Source organism: Crotalus tigris, unplaced genomic scaffold (genome assembly GCF_016545835.1).
Source record: "Crotalus tigris isolate CLP2741 ecotype Arizona unplaced genomic scaffold, ASM1654583v1 scf7180000019365.206954, whole genome shotgun sequence".
NCBI classification, from domain to species: Eukaryota; Metazoa; Chordata; class Lepidosauria; order Squamata; family Viperidae; genus Crotalus; species Crotalus tigris.
Window position 1 is genome coordinate 132,829 of NW_024097501.1, and position 17,770 is coordinate 150,598.

Sequence of the window (17,770 nt, forward strand, 5' to 3'; positions counted from 1 at the left end):
GTGCCATGATCAAGAAGAATATATTCTACTTTGACATCTAGCTCATAAAGGCAGGTTATTCTGAAGTCGTACAATAAATTTATATAAAAATGTCATGAAATTAGCAATTTTATGTTTTTCTGAATAAAGCCACAAATCTATGCAAAATGTATGTCCTGAACAAAGAAACTAATCTGCATTTTTAGGTCATGGTATTTATTCTCTAAGCTTATTAATATGCTACAATTTGTATTTCAAGTTTCAATGTAAAAAATTCAAGGCTCCTAGAACGTAATTACTTGCTTCCATAGTTTGAACACTTAAAAATTAAAATGCCTTCATATATGCTCCATGTGTGCAGATATCACTTAATAAAAACTGAGAATGACTTGAAGCAAATTCACATTGTAACCTGACTCGTTCATGTGAAGGTCCACTGCAAAGCCATGCAGAACCAAATTCATGTATTATATGACTATCAGGACAAATTGTGGAAATGGCTTCCAAACCATCTTTCTGAGCACCAAATGTTTTCATCACATATGTAATCAGAGTGGGTACTTTCTACACCAGCTTTAACAGCAAACATATCTTCATGGATTGTTCTTTTTGGGAGTTCGGAATCATCCATTTCTGAATCATGAGAATGGGGTGGGGTTACAATAACTACCAAGCTGCAACATCAACATTCTACTAGAAGCTTGTGACTAAATTCCATGTGATCTAAAACACATGGCTGCCACCCACATCTCCCAGTAAAGAAGACAATCAATGTGACATCATACTCTATATTTTCCTGGCCATCCTCCCGCACATTGCAGCCAATTAAATTGCACAGGGACAGGGAAATGTAAAAAGTGATGATAGTCTTTTTCAACAAAACAACAAAACGAAACAAAACAAAAATAAAGGACAGAGCACTGGAATGGCAGATCTCACATAATTAATGTAACATGTACTTTAGCACTTAGATTTTCATCTGGTACAATTTTGCTTGCTACAGAGAAAGGAAAGACATCATGCAACTGCTAGCACTGCACAGCTGGACCAACTATTGAATGCTGTTCATTATAAAGGTATCACATTCCATTACATATTGTCTGCCCACCCACTAATAAAGTGTTGAAGGGCAAGAGGATTATCATGCAAAGCTCAAAAAATTGGAAAGGCAAACTGGGTGGGCTTCCAATTATTTTTTGTGTTATATGTAGGGTGCTTCTCAACAAAGATGGGACACATTTTGGAGGAAAGGCCTGACCCAATTGTCAATGGTGATTTATTTATTCAATTTCAGTGCCTCTGAACCTCCGACTGACTCAAGGCAGCCCACAGCATAAGAAATCAATTTAAAAAGAAAACAGTCTAAACAGAAGATATTAAACAAGATGGTGTGTCCAGCGAACAACGCAGAAAAAAACCAATATTGGAACAATGTCGTTCCAGTTACCCTAGCCCAGAGCCTAGGATATATAAGTCACAAGCAAGCAACATGCATCCTATGGACTGCATGCAACTCTTTCAGCTCCATTTTTTTTAACCAAACAGCCCTAAAGACATTACAAGATTGTGCTAGTAGGGTGATATGTTTTTCCAGAGTGTTTTTAAAAATGAAATCCATGTTAATTCTTCTCCAAGCATTTTTGCCTTAAAATATCTCTAGATATTATAAAATGTATTGTTAACAGAGTTACAAATTTCACCCTTCCCTGTTCAAGTTACTTCAGTGGGTCACTGCAATAATCTTTGTAATACTCTGGAGGCTAAAGACCATTTTTTTAAAGGATGTGCAGGCATGGCTGTGAAAAAAAATGGCTTACTAAATGCATTTAATTTAAAAACTTGACAATGCACTGGAATGTAGGATATTTCCAGAATATTTCATGGTTCTGAACCAGTTGTTTTTCATCTTCATATTTGTAGATCATGTTCAACTAAAGAAAATTTTAGAGCTATTTTCAGACAGGTTGCTGAGCTTAGTCAGTATGAATTAGTGCTATCTGGAGAACCAACTTTCACGTCTACATAAACTAGCACAGTCTGGGTCAGAGTACTGAATTCTTACTTTAATATCACAGAGAGCAAAGGCATCATCTTGAAATCTTTTCTGACATGCACTGAATGTCAAGTTCTAATTCATTTCTGGAGAGAAAGGCTATTATGCATTTTTAAATTGCCAATGGAGATTAAATACATTAATCATGTATATGAAGAACAATCTTATTCAGCATATGGAAGAGAGTCTAATCAAGCATTCTTGGATGATACACTTTCTGACTGCTGTGAAAACAGAATGAAATACACTTTCGGGGATTTTTTGTGAGTCAAAGGAAAAGCATGAACTTGGAATCTTAATCATGATTCATTTTTCCAGTGCTCTATATTTTACAGAAGAGTATACAAATTTATAATGTACCATTTCATAATCTACTAGCGCAGGTTCTATCAGATATTTTATCAATGAATGCTGATTTATATTTACCTCTCCAGATTTTGATACTCTCCTTAAGAAGTGCAGTGGAAGAGGGCGACCAAGGTTAAAATTCTTAAGATTTCCATTTCCATTTGCCTGATTTGTAGGTTGGTATAAGTATGATCTGTCCCAAAGGCAGAATCCCCAATTTCTGGTGGAAACATTGCTTCATATTTGCTAGCAATGAACGTGGCTGATACCCAACCAGTTGTCGCATCCTCTTAGCTATTTTTTTTATTCTGCAGAAACCAATCAATTATGGCAACACCCATGTACACAGTTTTTTTTGCAAGAGTTTGAATTTTATCTGAACTTGCAGAGACCAGTCAATTAGGATGGTCTGCATATTTCCAGTAATTTCCTGATCTGCCAAGTAGTTTGCTCTCACCAATTGCTGACCCTCAGGAACCTTCAAATAATTGTAGATGTCCTTCACATATTCACTACAGAGACATCATTTGTGGATGTTTCAACACTGGAGATTTTTTAAGAAGAGATTGGACAACCATTTGTCTGAAATGTTATAGGACTTCCTGCTTGAGCAGGGTATCGAATTAGAAGAACTCCAAGGATCCTTCCAACCCTGTTATTTTGTTAAATATTCTTAAAAGTGAAGAGTAAATGCCGTAACAGGACATACATACATCCTCCCAGTGGACCATAAACAATCCACCAACCAAGTGCAACCTGGATTGCTTCTGCAATCTTATAATTCTCCCAAAATGGAAAAAACCAAAGAAACAATTAATTTTAGGGAGGCTGCAAAATGTTTTAATAAGCAAAGGAGGTGCTTAAAGTCTTAACATCTCCCAACCACTCCAAAAATTGAGCCAGTAGAAATTGTACTGTCCATGTGTCAGGCAAAAGTGGGTGTGTTTCTTGAACTACCACAGAAGCTGCACATTGTACTGCTGAGTCAATAATATAACATGTGCTCTAATGTGAGTCATGCTTTTGTGTTGATTTAAATGGTATAACTAATTCAGCATTTCTTTTTTCTAACTAGATACTCTTGTCTATCCACAGCTTTTCCACATATCTGGTCTGATTCAGTCCCAAAACCAGAATATAAATTAAACTATGTACATTTTAATACATCCAAAACATTTATATGTATTATTTATGTATCATATGGAATTCCATGTAATTTATTTCTAAGGGAGTATATTTTATCTTCCTGGACTTTTCAAATAATTTCCGCTTGTACTTCTTAATGTTTAATATGTTAAGGGACCAACGAAAAAAGCTAGATGTTTTCAATGTCTTTAAACTCTTTTGGTATCAGTGCCTTTATGCAACACAGCATGATGGTGCCAGGCATCTGAACTCTTGCTCTTGGGTTCATTAATTTTTCAGGAAAAATTAAGCTGACCTGCCCCTCAGATGGTATCACTAGATGGGTCAAAGCTACTGTAGAAAGAACAACAATGAGAAAGAAAAAAAATCCTTAAAAAGTCATGGTATGCTGAAATTCATTTTTGCACCCAAATTGAAAACAGAAAAGGAAATCAACCCTCATTTGTAGAATAGCTGGCAACTGCCAAACCAAAACATACATGTACATCTACAGCAATGCCAAAATAACAACTCTAGTTTATTCCTCAAGCTGTTATTCATTTACAAGAGAATATGGTTTATGTGTGTTCTTCTTTATTAAAAATAGATAAATTATAACACATCTGAAAGGCATTTTACCAAAGACTCAAATGCTTAAAAGCTAATTATAATCATGCCTATGCTGCATCTTATAGCTATTATTCTATCAAGATCAATTGTATATTAAGAATCATAATTATGTTTTATATACACATATATACATAAATAGAAATTACAACTACTTGTATGGAAGAAGGGATACCCAAGTATACAAAGAAATGAACTGTTGTTTTTACAATGATAATTTCTCTTTGTCCTTTACTGCATCTCTAATATCTCCTGAACTTTCTTCTGAAGTCTCCGTCAATCATCAGACTGCAAATAAAGAAATAAGACTGCAAAGGCCTTTCCATCAGTAAACAGCATGTGAAATGACCATGTCATTTGTATATGAAATATGCTCACATTTTTATAGGTATTTTTCGGGAAAAAGCATTACTACCAGCATATGTTTGCCTGCCACATTCTAATTCAGCAGTGGGAAACTTTTCAGATGTATATGTGTGTTTGTTTGTATTATGAATGAGTGAACAAGGTGCTGGAGAAATGATGCCATATTGGTGGATGTTGATGAAATTTTCTGGATTATGTCTTGAGAAACTGAAATGAGTTTTTATACAATTTTAGTATTCTTAAACCTACCTAATATTAAATTTTCATTTTTTTTCTTTTTCTATCACCAATGTAGCAGGATATCACTCTTTAATTGTTTGGAAAGTTACTGCCTAATTTTGGCTATGTAATTTCAGAGGACTCCAGGGACGATAAAAAGGGATGTCTGGGGGTTACTTCTGCCCCGTGGATTGTCCACTCCTACTCTATTCAACAAGAAGTATAAGTTCATGGATTGTAGCCTTTGTCATCATATCAGGTAGACATAAAATGCTATTTATAATGAGTCAGACCATTATTTTGTATTGTTCATGTCTAGAAGGCAATCTCCTAGATTTTTAAATAATTCAGTTCCAGTTCTATCTGCCAGGACCTAAATCTGCACTTTATACTGAGCTATAGATTTTCTCAAGGCTATTTTCTACAAAGCCTTCTGATTATTGAGTGATTCTATACCAGGGAACTGCAATATAATAGTTTGATCACCAGCAGAGACAGTCTAGGGCAGACATGTCAAATATAAGACCAGGGGGCCAGATGCAGCCCACGAAGTGGTTTCATGTGGCCCGCGAAGCCATCCTGGAAACAGTGACGGAACAGCCCCCGCTGCCTTGGCCCTGCCCCAGGCCGGCCAGGAGCCATTGTACAATTTTCTGGTGGCCATCTATGCTGAAATGCATTCAATCTTATCTCCACAAGGCCATCTGGAAACAACAAGGAACCAGCCCCTGCCGCGTCGGCCCCACCCCCTGGGTGCATGCTGGGGAGGTGTCACCCTTTATGAGGAATGAAGAAATGCACCATTTCCTGGAAGTGGCCAGCAAATGCCCTCGACTACTTCACATATTCGGCTTGATGGGCTCTGCCAGAGACCCTCTGTCCCACTCCTCCCCAGGCCCCCACAGGCACCCTTGACGCAAATGATGTAGAGCTGGCCATGCCCACCCAGTAGGCCACACCCATTCTATCCACGCCCATCCAGTAGGCCACCCCCCCCGACGGCAACTGCAATACTGATGCAGCCCTCAATGAAATTGAGTTTGACACCCCTGGTCTAGGGAGCCTGCAGATGTGGTTTCCAAAACAGGATGTTTACCTAGATCAGGGGTCTTCAGGCACGCTGGCTGAGGAATTCTGGGAATTGAAGTCCACAAGTCATAAAAGGGCCAAGTTTGAAGACCCCTGTTGTCTAAACTTTAAATAAGAGAAACAGAGAAGGGAGAGTATGATTAAAATTGAATAATGGAGGTACCTTCCAGCCATGGATTTAAGATGTTTCACATTAGGTCTCCAGCAGATAGTATTCCCTCTAACTGCCAAACCTAGCTTCTCCCAATCCGTGGAGCACACTGAGCACTGGACTGATCGGGCTGATCTGAGCAAATGGACCTGCTATATACCAAGAGGTTGGACTATACAACTAGAGAAACTTTAATCTTTTCTATTTCTAGTACTTTATAAACACTTCCCAGTACATCACAGAATAAAAAAACAAACTTCTTGGCTAGTGTTCTTGGTCCCCAAATGTACTTCTGCCATAATAGTTCTCAACCTACAACAGTTTGCTTAGTGACTATTCAAAGTTACAACAGTACTGAAAAAAGTATGACCATTTTTCACACTTAAGATTGTTGCAGCATCCCGATGGTCATGTGATTTGCATTTGGATGCTTGACAACTGGTTCATGTTTATCACGGTTGCAGTGTCCCAGGGTCACATGATCACCTTTTGCAACCTTCTGACAAGCAAACTCAACGGGGATGCCAGATTCACTTAACAACTGCAGTGATTCACTTAACAAATGTTTCAAGAAAAGTCATAAAATGGGGCAACCTCACTTAACAAATTTCTCACTTAGCAACATAAATTTTGGGTTCAATTGTGATTGTAATTGAGGACTATCTGTATTTACAGTTGGTAACTGATTGGTTAATAAGGTGAAGAAGGTGAAGCTACACAATTCACCAGTTAAAAACCTTGTATGCATGGTTTGACATTATTATGGCTTGTTATAGAAGCCACCACTAGGCTTAGGGCAGAAAATTATTTATTTAGTGTATGGAATATTATACAGGGACTAGTATTATATATTAATATTTCACCTAAATTAGTAAAACACAATAAAATATTAATGCTAAAAAGATCTATGTTCAAATACCAATGTCTAGGCTGGTGGTGGCGAACCTATGTTCTTAACTCTGAAATCTGTTGTTGCTGTTATGGTCCATGAGTCGATCTAACTCCTGATGACTCAGTAACAAGTCATTGATTTTTAGACATAGCTTGCCAGTTTTTTTTCCTAGGGCTGAGAGAGACAGATTGGACCAGACACCCAACTAACTTTGGGGCTTAAGACAGGACAAGAACTTGTGGTGTCCCCCCCCCCACTCCTTCTAGCCAATGCCTTTAACCACTACCCCAATTTTCAGTTCAACTTTTCCACATTTATCCCAAGATACAAAATTTAATTACTTCAATTACTTATTGCTTCTTCCAGATTCCTATTTCTTGTAACTTGGCAAAGGGAATGTATCACAACTCTATACATTTTGAGAGAGAAATGTAAAATGCTACTGAAGTTATAGGGGATGCATAATTAATATCTTGTAATATAGTTCCAAAATTGGCTAAAAGTACTGAGGAACAAATCATCTCTGCTCTCCATATTTAGATAGGGTTGGCATTTTGTTTTCTGTCAGCTTGAGATAAATGAATCTGGATAAAGGAACAACAGTCATTGTTTGCTAGGTCTGAGTTTTTCCCTCAAGGGAAAGTTATCTTCATCCTTAAATAATGTCATTTGCTTTCACCTTATCTAGGCATCACTATTTAGAGAGAGGATAGTATTTTCATACAAATAGATTTATTACAAACACCAGAAATTCAAAATAAGATTGAGTTCTTAAGCCAACAGTCAGCTTTTAAAATGTTGTACATTTTATTCCATTGCATGATCAGCATAATTATGCTTTTATTTTAACTAAAACATAAAGGGAACATTTGGCATCATTTTGTGATTTTTATTTGAGCTCCTTTTAATAAGTATTTGTTTTCTGTAAATCTAGCATCTCCCCATGGACAGATGTCTACTCTTCTATTACATAATACAAGGTTTGGAAAGGACTTTGGAGATATCTTGTCCAATCCTTGTCTTGTACAAGAATCCATTGTACTTGCTACCTCTGACAGCAATCCTGCCAGTCTCCAGCGGAGAGTCTACCACCACCTGAAGTAGTTGTTCCTTTGCTGAAGAGCTCTCATCGTTAAGATATTTTTATGCTGTCCAGCTGAAAGCTATTTCCTAATTTAAATCTACCACTTATTACATTTTCTTGAAAAACAATGAACAATTCTGCCCATCTTCTACATGGTAATCCTTGGTATTACCATTTTTAAAAAATATTTTCTTCATGCTCACTCTCTCTACTTGCTCCTTTAAATTTTCCCTCCTAGATCTTATCCCTTATCACCTTGGTTGTTCTCCTCTACACATACTCCAGTGTGTTAATGTCTATTCTGAAATCCAGGGTCCAGAACTATTCTAAACGCGGGGAGACCAACACAGAATAAATAGAAATGACGATTTCCCTTGATTTCGACACTATACTTCTGTTTATGCAGCCTAAGATTGCACTTGTTTTTGCAATGATCAAGATACCTATTTTTATTTCACGTGTACTGCTTCTGAACATGGTTCTACCTTTCCCATTGTCCTATACCTGCCTTTAATTTTTTTCAATCCAAATGTAGAAACTGACATTTTTCCCTGCTGATTTCTGCCCATTGTTCCATAAATTCTTAAATGTTGATATTGTGTTCTAAGACAGGACTTTTCAAACTGACTTCCATTTGATCCATGAGGGACTAAAGGGAGGAAAACCTTCTCCAAAAAGGATTAAAGGTTGAAAAAAAATCACTAAACTTCAAACACATTCAGCCATTCACTATACCTTGATTCTACAGTACTCTTCCCCTCTCATTGGCTGTACATTACCAGTGTTTGCACGTGCTCCATGAACAAGGCAACTGGCTGCCTTTTCTTTGCTGGGTGCATACAAAACTCGATGCCTTGCCTACAATATTTTTAATGCTGCAAGAGCAATCATGGTGGACCCTTTCCTCTTTTTTCACTTTCCACATTGCAGAGGTATTTTTGCATATGTGCATGCATGCACATATGCAAAATTCTGCTTAATAATCAAGGTGACATTGTGAGCACACGTTCTTTGAAGTAAATCCCTTTGATCTATGTGCAATAATAATAAAGAAATTTAGGATTGCACTGCTTGGCTGCAGTGCATGTGTTCCTCAAATGCCTTTGGAGTGCGATTTTATTTGGTGTAAACAAATAAGAAAACTGTGTTTGCAAAGGCAAGTGGGCAGGAGAAAGCTTAAGTGGCTTCAGCCAGGCATTCACAATGAAAATAAAATCCATACCATCAAGATAGTATAGAAAAAGATAAGAACAGAAAAGACAAGACAAATTCCAATAATGTTGCTACTGCGGCTTCATGTGGTATAGGTTTTCAGAAATTAAATTTGTCTCATTTCATTATGCAAACAACATTTCCTTGTGTATAACTTAGAAACTTCTGGATAGAGCTTTTAAAATAATATCTTGTAATTGCCAGTAGAGCTTGAAATATCTTATGTCACTTGCAACAACATGCTTTTGTGAGACAATCTTCCCTTTATATTCATCAAAAAACAAATATAAAAATAAGCTAAATATAGAAGATCATCTTTGCTTACAAGTAGCAGCAATTGTTTCAAATGCTGAACCTTTAACCAAGGAAAAGCAATCATATCCCAGACACTGAACACCAATTTATAACCATCCAAGTAATTGTAAAAATAAAATTTATTTTTATACATTGGAAATATTATTTTGCATCTATTATAAGTAGTTTACCTCTATTACCTATTTAGGATTTTTTGTTATTTTTTAATGTTCTATGGCCTGAAATCTCTGATATACTGTGCCTGTTATACTAGGTAGTTTGTAAATTTGATAATTGTATACTCTAATTCAGGGGTGTCAAACTTGCAATGTCACGTGACGTGTTGCGACGTATCATGGCTTTTTTTCCATTGCCGGCAATGGGGTGGTCACGGTTTCAACATGACGCATCTGGCCCATGGGCCGGCAGTTTGACACCCCTGCTCTAATTCCTCATCCTTTAAGAACTCATTAATATTGTGCCACAAAATAACCTTCATTAAAAGCTGTTTTTTAATTATAACACCAAGAACCTGTAAAGTATACTCTGGTGCAAAGGATTTTCAATCATACTAAACACAGTATAATGTGTGTGTGTGTCTATGCAGTACGGAGTTGACTCATTAGTTATACTCTAAATTATTAGATTCAAATTTGCATTGATAGGCACTACATCTGTAACCTATGATTATCACCTACATGTTTTATAACTGCATGTCATCATACATACCTGCTACAGAATCTGATATTTAACATCTAAGAGTCAGAAATTCTCATTCATCTGTAATAAATCAACTAGTAGAACCTGAATTAATGGTGCTCATCACTAGCAACGACTATTAACTCTAACAAGAATATGGTAGAGAAAACTATAATTTCTGCTCTACTGGGTTATTTCTTGAAGCACAGCAGGTTCTGGGAACAGGCCATCAGTGCTGATAAAGAAAACTCTTAATGCTAAGAAAATCATCCTCTGGTATTTTGGTGCCAGGGATGCACAACCTTGTCCGTGCCAATGGTACCCCTTGGCCGTTGCACTGTCCCTACGGGCACTCCAAACAGTAATGGGTCGGGCCAAGAAAAAAGCTGAATTTGATTTCATGTACATTTACTACAGTCAAGGATATTTAATAAATTCATCTTCTTGTTTTAATTTTTTAAATTACAATTTGGTAATAACTTTGGGAGATCGTCATAGATGGCACCTAAGATTCAAAGGGCCTGGGATAACTCTGTTCCACTGTTTGCAAACAGATTTCAAGTTTTGATTTCACTGGCTATTCATTTATCAGAGTTTCTGCATTCTGTTGCAACACAGTGATCATCTTACTAAATGTTAACAGCACATCTTTTATGATTTCTTTCTCACCTCCAAGAACAGCAAAACAAGGGATAATAAACTAATTTTAAATAAGAAGATTAATTCTGTAGAGGTCCTGCTTCTTGTCTCGTTTTAGAAACACAGAACTCATTAGTCTGGTCATTTTTATCTTGGTTTTGCAGCAAGAGAGTTGCATGAGGACAAGCAGGCTGGCACATGAATAGTCACTATTGTTATATCATCCAATATGTGTTTCAAGGGTCAGATATAAACTTCTGACCCGAGGGAGGAGGGGAGAGAGGGAGAAGAGAGAGAGAGAGAGAGAGAGAGAGAGAGAGAGAGAGAGAGAAAGAAAGAAAGAAAGAAAGAAAGAAAGAAAGAAAGAAAGAAAGAAAGAAAGAAAGAAAGAAAGAAAGAAAGGAGGAAGGAAAGAAAGAAAAAGATTTTTCAGTTTGGGTACAGTTTGGGAAATGTTATCTATATGTGTAATAGTAACATACAGGTGGAGTTCCAAAAAACAGTGTGTAGAAAATGCAAGCATCATTTTCTCCAAGAATACTAGCAAGTGTATTAGCTTCCAAATAACAAATGATGTAATTCTCTTTTGTCTATGGAACTCAAAGTAAACATCTTCCTTAAATGGCTTGTGTGAGCTTGTTACATTCAAACATAGGAAAGGCCATTTATTAGTTTTTTAGTTTTAGTTTTTTAAACACAAGAGGCAGTCTCAGACACACAGAAGAAGTAAGCATGTTTTTACCCTAACATAGTCAAATGCTTTATGCAACCATACATAGAAAATAAACATATATGTATTTAAGAAGCTCTTAATACTTTGAAAGACAGCCACTGAAAGGACAGTCAACAAAATTGAAATAGATGGAGAGACTGACTGAAACATTTGTGTGTGTGTGTTGCCATATTAATAGAGGAACTTAGAAGTAAATTTCAATGAGTTCAGTGAGGCTTACTTCCAAGTAAATGGGCCTAGGATTGTAATCTTAAAGATCTTATATCAGGGGTGTCAAACTGCCGGCCTGCAGGCTGGATGTGTCATGCCGAAACCGTGCCCACTCCATTGCCGGCAATGGAAAAAAAGTTGCAATACATGTGACGTTGCGAGTTTGACATCCCTCTCTTATATGAAAGACTAGGTTTAACTATTGTGAAAATGTACAGCTGCATACTGATTGTATTTAAAAGGTACGTTTTGTTTCCTTCCATTAATGATTTTGCAATTTTATAAACAATGTTGAACTGTTCTGAACTTGTTCTTGTACGGTGCATCTATAACTTAAATTATATATTACTATCTTATTTAGTACCAGAAATCTGATCACAGCTTTAAAACAAACAAACATTGTTTCTTGTTATGAGAAATGACTCAGTTACCCCAACCCATGTTACATATCAAATTGATTTGCATTTTAAAAGGACTTAATCACAGTTCACACAAATCAAGTGCAATAAGTTGAAATGCTTCTGCAGGTGGAGAAGCACAGCTGCACTGCTTTACCTCAATATCCAATTACTGTAGAGGAAAAAAAATCCCACACATTTTGCCATGTACTGAATAAAATGCACATCCTAAAATAAATCATGAACAAATTTTAGTCTACTCCACAGTATAACAGGTGATGTGTGATTTCTTGTCCCTTTAACCAAAGCACAACTGGTTTACATACGTGTCACTGGTTTCTATGTTTCTGTGTTGCACTTACCAGGACAATAAGCAACCTAGGACTCCAGAAATTTTGAATTATATCTCCCATAATCATTTTAAGGTGGCCATGTTGACTGTGCCTGGTAGGGAAGCGAGAGTCAAAAGAATTGGAGATCTTAGATTGCTTATCTATACTTAGGAAATAGGAAAGGACATAGTAAGCCAACATTGCACTCTAAGCTTGACCTTATAAAAGGGGCCCTACCACAATTCTGCAAAACAACAACAAAAAACACCCACCCTCCCCTCTTCCCTTTTTTTCTTTTCCCCAACTCAGCTTAGAGTTTTGTCCTGGTTCTTCTGTGCCAGTGGTTCAGCAATGTTTGTCACTTCTCAAAATTTCAGTCTTTCTTCATTCCCTTCCTTAATCTGAAATCCAAACACTTGTGCCTCACCTCTTATTCATCCCTTGCTTACTTACCAAATGCAGGATCAATTTTATTAAATTAATCCCACCTGCTCAGCCAAAGTAAATCTGACAGAGAGTTTATTAATCACCATATAGTTCTATACCTTAAGAATGATTGTGGGAATGAAATGACAATTACCAGGATCTTTTCTTCCATTCATTGTAGCCACAGAAAATAAGGTGAATGTCTGCAAAAGGTGCATGAACAGAAAACATACAAGTGATAGGGGCGCTTAAGTAAGTGTAAACTGAACTTAGGGAATAGTCATTATTCTTGTCTGTACATCTAACTAAATTTCACTCTAATATCACTTGCTTTTTCAGTGCCTGCCTTTAACATTAATTGTAATGGAGAAAAGAAGGACTAGGGGTGCATGATAACAGTACTTTTTCTAATATCTCAGAGGCTGCCAAAAAGAAGAGAGAGTCACCTGAAGGCAGGACAAGAAGGACATGAAAACTAATCAAGGAGAAAAGTAACCTAGAATTAAGGAGAAATTTCCTGACAGAACAATTCATCAGTGGAACAACTTGCCTCCAGATGTTGTGAATGCTCCAACACTGTACGAGATTGACAACCATTTGTCTGAAATGGTATAGGGCAGTGATGGCGAACTTTTTAGAGACCGAGTGCCCAAACTGCAACCCATAGTTTCCACCCATTGCTTCTTGTCCTGCCTTCAGGCGCTTTGGAAAATAGCTTGATTCCCTCTTCTTTGTGGCAGCCCCTGATATTGGAATACTGCTATCATGTCCCCCCTCGTCCATTAAACTAGACATACCCAATTCCAGCAACCGTTCCTTATATGTTTTAGCCTCCAGTCCCCTAATCATCTTTGTTGCTCTTCTCTGCACTCTTTCTAGAGTCTCAACATCTTTTTTACATCGTATGACCAAAACTGGATGCAGTATTCCAAGTGTGGCCTTACCAAGGCATTGTAAAGTGGTATTAATACTTCACGTGATCTTGATTCTATCCCTCTGTTAATGCAGCCTAGCACTGTGTTAGCTTTTTTGGCAGCTGCAGCACACTGCTGGCTCATATTTAGGTGATTGTCTACTAGGACTCCGAGGTCCCTCTCACAGTTACTACGATTGAGCAAGGTGCCACCTATGCTGTACTTGTGCATTTGGTTTTTCTTGCCTAAATGTAGAACCTTTCTTTTTTCACCATTGAATTTCATTTTGTTAGATAGTGCCCAGTGTTCAAGTCTGTCCAAATCCTTCTGTACCTGAAGCCTGTCTTCTGGAGTGTTGGCTATTCCTGCCAGCTTGGTGTCATCTGCAAATTTGATGAGTTCCCCATCTATCCCTTCGTCCAAATCGTTGATGAAGATGTTGAAGAGCAATGGGCCCAGAACAGAGCCCTGGGGCACCCGACTACACACTTCCCTCCATGTAGATACAGTTTCACTGAGGACTACTCGCTGAGTACAGCTGGCCAGCAAGCTACAGATCCATCTGGTGGTGATTCTGTCTACCCCACATTTTTCTATCTTATCAAGTAAGTTGGGGGAGATCCAGGGGGTTTCTGGCAGATGGGACGGTGGGCAGGAGGCTTGTCCTGCGGGATAAGGTGAGGCAGGGTAGGGGTGCTATTGTCACAGGGCAAGGCAAGGCAGGGGCCGGGCCGGCTGCTGCCTGACACCATTGGTACCCAATGGGGGCTGACAATGTCTGTCAGCAGCCACAGCCTGCCGGCCCCTCAACCGGCACACTCTGGCGCTCTGCAGCCTGCCAGCAATTCAGAAAAACCGCCTCTGAGTTGGACGGTCAACCAACAGCTGAGGAGGTGATGCAGTGGGTAGTGCCTGGGAAAAGGAGAGCATGCGAGGCCAGGAGGGATGGGACAGGGGGGGAGGGAAATCAGCCGTGCTGGGATGCATCCGGCCACGTGGGACCTCAGCGAGTTAGCGGGTGGCTGGTTGAAGAGGGATGGTTGCCATCTCTGGGGCATGGCGTGGGTGCCCACAGAAAGGGCTCTGAGTGCCACCTCTGGCATGCGTGCCATAGGTTCGCCACCATTGGTATAGGGCTTCCTGCCTGAGGGTTGGATTAGAAGATCTCCAAGGGCCCTTCCAACTCTGTATTTAGAAAAAAAATGAATGTCTAATCCTAACTTGAATGTGCCAGAGAGAGAGAAAGTTCTACACTATTTAAGCAAAAATATTTTATGTGTTTATTTTAGATATATTACTTTTTTCCTCAGGAAAAAAAATGAAATTCAGAGAAAAGATGCATGCACAGTCAAAACTTCTTTTGGCAAATGGCTGGCACATTTTTAAACCTGTATATCTTCAAATGTAACATTGTGAATGATAGAGGAAGCATGCTGATAAAGCTTACATATGCTGGCTTATTTTTTTGTTCCTTTTCATGCAGGGAGGTATTTGTATGAAACAACTTTTGCATAGGAAAGCTTCAAAAGTTCTCACACTACAGGAAGTCTAGCAGCTCTTAGTTTTTTTCTTACGAATTCCAGTGGCCTATACTCAAGAGAAGAAACATGAATGCAAATCTCTTGTGTTGTAGCTAACATAACTACAACTGATTCTTCATCCATATCTGAAATTCTGTCAGATTAATAGCACTGTAAAAATGATGCAAGGCTGACCTCCAATTCGTGCCATTCATCATTTAAAGCATAGCAAATCTTCAGAGTTTCTACAGATGAGTCATGAAAATCTACCACATAGTAGAAGACAATTTCTTTCTCCGTGCATTTCATGACTGTCCCATGAAAGTTGGCTGCAGTTGACAAATTATTCTCCAGCAACCTATAATCTCCCTCTCAAACCCTGCCAGCACAATACAATAGAGGCTAAAAATAAATGGTTCCACACAGTTAAGAGCCACTTGTAAGTGAACAGAACTGATCATGTTTACTTTGTTTTCAAAAACCAGGACACTTGCTATCAATTAACCACTTGGGGTATGCAAAGCTCTAACAGACAAGCTACCAGAGGCCTGAAATGCCAAGTTCTAACTTCCACTTCTTTACCATCCTTTCATTTCTTGATCAAAGACTCATGTGAACAACACTAATTTGCTTAGAAATTAAACACAAAATGGGGAATGCAGTCCAGCAACTCACTGAAGAACACTGTAGGCAGTTAATGGTTAATTAGCATTATAATAGGAACAGGATAATTTTCAAACAAGAAGCTTGTTTCAAAACTGTATTTGTACAATGGCTGAAACCTTTAGGAAGATGCCAGGACTCTCATTACAAGCATTGCCCAAAAGTTTTCTCACTGGGCTTGATGAAGCTACTGTATGAAACATATAGTCAAAGCCAGACCCAAAGAGATGCTTCAAAGGCAGTGCCAAATCATGTTACCTTTGTCCCCTGACCTTAGCAGGACTTAGAAAAAAGCCCCTCAATGCATACATCTAAAGCACACAAAGCCAGGAAAAAAGGCACGAGCTGTTGAAGCAATGCTTTTGAAATGACTCTGAAGTTCTGTTTTGGAGGATAACTTTGGGTGCTGAAGGGAACAATGCACAAAGATTCTTCAGGTTTGGTTTCTAGGTGAAAGGTCAGAGGCTTAAGATGGGCCCTGAATTAGATGAATGGATTTTTAAATAAATCATACATGAAATGATATGGAAAACAGTACATTATGGTAAAGAAAACAATCCCCAAGTAATTGGCAAAGACATATTTTGTTGAAAGGAGCACTTTGATTCGTCTTTAACTTCTGTGGTTCATAAATGTCATATACCCGTTAAGTAACTGATACCACAAGCTTTCGTAAAACATCCACCTAGTTAAAATCAATAGTTCTATGTGTCTTGCAACCTGTCCATAAATTCACAGGAATGAAAGAAACACCCTTCCCCTCCCAAAAGACTAGTATGAAAACTGGAGATGGCCATGCAGAAGCTGTTATATCGTGTTACTCCCAGGGCCACTCTTCTTGTTAGAAAAATAAGTTAGAATGTTCCCTGATTTGACTTGTGTTTCTGTCTTTATCCTCTGATGAATCTTTTAGCGCATCATACAAAGTTTATTAACTACTCAAGCCAGAATGCTTTAAAATCTACTAAAATAGAAGAGCTGCTTTGGGATAATTATTTTCCAAAATTGGAGATTGCTTTGCAATCTAAAACTAAAAAAGATCATTCTGAACAATCGTGTCACCTTTTTATGTACATTACTCTACTCCTCAAATAGAACCAACAGTTATTATAAGTCCTAACACAGAAAAAAATGAGAAAATCCAAACAATATCTTCATTCAGGATACATACCAGGCTTTCTGAATTATACATTACATGTACAAAGACATTATTTTATATGGGATTATGAAAATAGAATTACCTAATGGCCAATCATTTACTTCTTAAATTACTGTAAATACATTTTGTGTATTAGAGGTCCATTTTGTGTATTTAGAGCCCTAAAGCCAAAATACAGTAGAAGAATGTCAGTAAATGACAAATTGTAACCGATACGTAAATTGAAAAACCTAGCTACCAAAGACAGATTTATAGCAATTTTAACAGGGCTCTGAAGTTTTGACCTAGACTAGGCTTCACATATCTGTCTTTTGAATATAATACCGCCCAATTAAAATACCTATTTCAATGCCAAAACACAGGGTTTACTGTTTCATTTCACTGAATTAAAAGAGAAAGACAGAAAGAGAGAATTATCCAAATTGTCAAACCTTACTCATCTGAATTGCTTTTACTTATGCAAGTAACAAGTCCTATTCTCATGAGTAGGAGGCTGAATGATTAATAACCAGTTCTTCTCTTATTGCAGAAATATACAGGCACTTGGGTGGGTTTAGGAATATATTCAAGAGCAAGATTTCAATCTACTGCTTTAGTTTAGTGCAAATGCTAAGGGATCAAGGTTTCTTTTGCTAAGA

The 17,770-nt window shown here is 37.8% G+C and overlaps 1 protein-coding gene across 6 annotated transcripts in view; it reads right to left on the reverse strand.

Moving 5' to 3' along the window:
• MGLL (monoglyceride lipase) overlaps window positions 1–17,770 on the reverse strand; it is a 100,449-nt gene that overhangs the window by 80,404 nt on the left and 2,275 nt on the right. The window lies entirely within an intron of this gene.